This window comes from Neomonachus schauinslandi, chromosome 13, assembly GCF_002201575.2.
Source record: "Neomonachus schauinslandi chromosome 13, ASM220157v2, whole genome shotgun sequence".
Lineage (NCBI taxonomy): Eukaryota > Metazoa > Chordata > Mammalia > Carnivora > Phocidae > Neomonachus > Neomonachus schauinslandi.
In genome coordinates, this window is record NC_058415.1 from 26814734 (window position 1) to 26818429 (window position 3696).

Consider the following 3696-nt stretch of genomic DNA (forward strand, 5'->3'; position numbering starts at 1 on the left):
TCTCCTCCTTTCAGACTGTCCTCTCTACCGAGGCCATACACTCTCAGGGCTGGATGTGGGGACAGGCGTAGTGAGAGTAGAGCCAAGTCAGGGCTAGGAGTCCGTGGGAACATGGTGGGGAAGGAAGGCACAGAAACCCAGGAAGAGGGCAAGGCTGCTAAGTGAAGGCCCCAAGGGAAGAGGGCGACTGGTGAGGCTCAGTCATGACCAGCTGGGTCCAGCTTCCTGTAACCTGCTGGAAGGAGGTCAGTTTCCCAACCCTGATTTGTAGACATGAACCCAGCTACCACCTCATCTCTCAGCGCCAGTCTCTCCTGTCTCTCTCCACCGCCCACTTCACCCCTCCTCTCCTAGCCACGCCCAAACTGGCTGAATTTTCCCTTTTCTCTTCTCTCATTATGCCCTAGGAGTGGGTCGGTCGCAGCACTTACCACTTGCTTTGTAATTATGTGGCCATCTTGTTTGTCCGGGAGCAGGGCTGGGCCTCATTCATCTGGTACCCCCTGGGCTAGCCTGGCATCTGGCAATGCTAATGCTTAGTGTTGGTGAGTAACTGCATTGTGACATATGGACCTCCTCAAGGTCACATAAACAGCTGCATGACATGAAGGGTCAGGGAATTATCTTCCTGCATGAGGGTAATGGGTGGAACGTGGAGGATGGACAGACATTTTATTTTATTTTATTTTTAAAGATTTTATTTATTTATTTGACAGAGAGACACAGTAAGAGCAGGAACACAAGCAGGGGGAGTGGGAGAGGGAGAAGCAGACTTCCTGCTGAGCAGGGAGCCCGATGCGGGGCCCGATCCCAGGACCCTGGGATTGTTCCCTGGGGACTGTCCACAGAGCTCAGAGGACAGGACTGTCCACGACCTGGGCTGAAGGCAGATGTTTAATGACTGAGCCACCCAGGCGCCCCATGGACAGACATTTTAAAAAGCAAATATAAAGTAGCTGAATTGTCAAGTTTTTTCCTTCTATAGATATGGACAAGATGCAGAAGAGAAATGGAGGCAGTTACTAGGAGACAGACTGCTTCCTACGTCTGCCCACATGGTTGGGCTGGAAGTGGATTGGGGCTGCACTGGAAAGAAAATGAGGAAGAGAAGATCTGTTGTAGCACCAAATGGTGTCTCTAGACTTTGTTCCCTGACAAGAGTGAGGGTTGTGCTATAGATTTAACTTCGTTTTACCTGTTTCTCCCGAGTCCTCATAAAGAATTTCGTCTGGGTCAGTCGAGTGCACAGTCTTTTGATGCTTTTTTTCCTGTTTGATGCTTTTCTTAAACTGCCCTCAATTGTTCATAAATAACCATCAGCAGACACATCATCAATGGACAGTCTCTCGGCTGAATAGAGGACTCCATCAGAATGGGTTAAAGAGCAACAGTAGTAACTGTTTAGGCCAACTCTCCTGCTGATGAAGATTAAAAATGTACCCCCTGATCAGACACAAGAGGACAAATGCTGTATGGCTGCAGGGCTGAGGTGCCTGGAGTGGACAAGTCCAGAGACAGGAAGTAGAATGGTGGTTACCAGGGACTGAAGTTGGGGAGGAACGAACAGTGTTCCATGGGTACAGAGTTTCGGTTTGGAAAGATGAGAAAGTTCTAGAGATGGACGGTGACGGTTGTGCAGCAATGTGAAGGTACTTACGGCCACTGAACTGCACCCTTAAAAGTGGTTTAAATGGTAAATTCTGTTATGTGCAGTTTACCACAAAACACATTTCCTGAGGAATGGCAAGGCCCTGTGCCACCTTATGTGGCCACTCAGAGAAGGGCCGTGCAAGATTTCCCCTCCCTGAGATGTCAAACTTGGTCTATCCGAGAAGACTCTGGTTCCAGAGTATTAGGGTCAAAGCAACTTAGGGGCCGTCCAGATCACCTGGTTGTGCTGGGTAATGCAGTGGGGACTGAGCTGGGGACCCAGCCACGAAGGAAGCTACTAAGTGGAAATGGGCATCCTTGAGACATTTAGTATTTCACAATACTGAAAGGAATCAGCACTTAAGAGTTAAAACTGGCAGCTAAGCAGTCTGGGAGGCCCTGTGATCTCAAGAGTGGCAACACGGCCACAACTCATGCCCATCAGAAGCCCTGCAGTGGATAGTTGGTAAAAACAAACACAGGTGTGAATTATCACTTAATACAACCAGGTACTTCTGGAGATAGTTTAAAACCTTGCTACTCAAAGGTGGTCTGCAAAGCACCAGCATGGGCTTTACGTGGAACTTGGCTCAACGTGCAGAACCCCAGGCCACCCTAGACCTTTGGGATAGGGTCTGCACTATTAACAAGATCCTCAGATTTATTTGCACTTTGAAGCTTGAGGACTGCTTGAAGACCTGGACTCCATGGAAAACAATAAACATGTAAGGTTTATTCTTTTAGTAATCTCTACACCTGATGTGGGGCTTGAACTCACGACCCAGAGATCGAGTGTCGCATGCTCTTCTGACTGAGCGAGCCAGGCACCCCTAAACGTGTACTTAATAGTGAACAGTTGGGAATTACTTGTTCACGGAAGTAAATCCATGATGCAATCCACTAGGGCTATCAAAGACATAGGGGAGTTTTACACTGGGAGGCTATCACTGGTACAGAGCCCTTGCCTTGGGGAAGGTTACGTTCTATGCCATTCATGAGAACCCTAGCCTTTACTGAAGATTTTGGTGGACAGCAAGGGAGGCAGTCGACATCACATATCCCACTGTGACTCTAACCCCAACATGGGCTCTGCATTGCAGAGGGACAGGGTAGGTGGACCCCCAGCCTGGCTAAGTCTGGTGTGGACCCCTCGCCCTCCAGTCCAAGGAGGGGGTTCAGCTACTACTCCTTAGTTAAGACACATCCATGTGGGAATTCTTTGATTTTATTTAAGGGGGCGGGAGAGCATGCACAAGCAGGGGGAGCAGCAGTGGCAAAGGGAGAAGCAGGCTCCCCACTGAGCAGGGAGCCGGACTTGGGGCTTGATCCCAAGACCCTGGGATCACGACTTGAGCTGAAGGCAGACACTTAACCGACTGCACTACTCAGGCCCAACATGGGAATTCTCTTAATAGCTAATCAGCTATTTTTCTGTATAATTATATTTGTAGTTCTTTTCAAACAAGTTGTTGTGGTCATGTAAAGAAATAAGGAAATCTCCTTCAATAGATTTTAATATGGGGCAGTAACTCCCTAATTGTATGGAAACGCTCCTTTCCCTAAACTCTTGCTTTGACTGATAACCACAGGTATAAGGGACTAAAACTACAACGTACTGAGTGTCAACTCTAAGGTGGATGCTGTTTACGTGCAGTTAGCTCATCAACTTCCCCAAATCCTGAGACCGTTCTACAGAAGGGTCAGCAGGCTCAGAGAAATTACCTGACCTGTGCCAGGTCAAAAGGCTGCAACACGACAGAGCCCATGACTTAAATCCAGGTGTATCTCCCCCCAGACCTACAGCTTTGCATGCTGGCATCTCATGAACTGCTGAACTGAACCCCAGCATCAGGCTGGTTACATGCGTATTCACCCTTGAGCTGATGTGATCTCATGGCCCATGTCACGTCTGCACCGAGGCACAAACTGGATACCTGTAAAGAGCTCTGCAGGCTCCAAGGGTCTCACAGCTGTTTGATGGCATGAGAATGACCAGGCAGCTTAGTATCACAGATTTTCCCATTTCCTGGTCTCTCAGGCATCAAA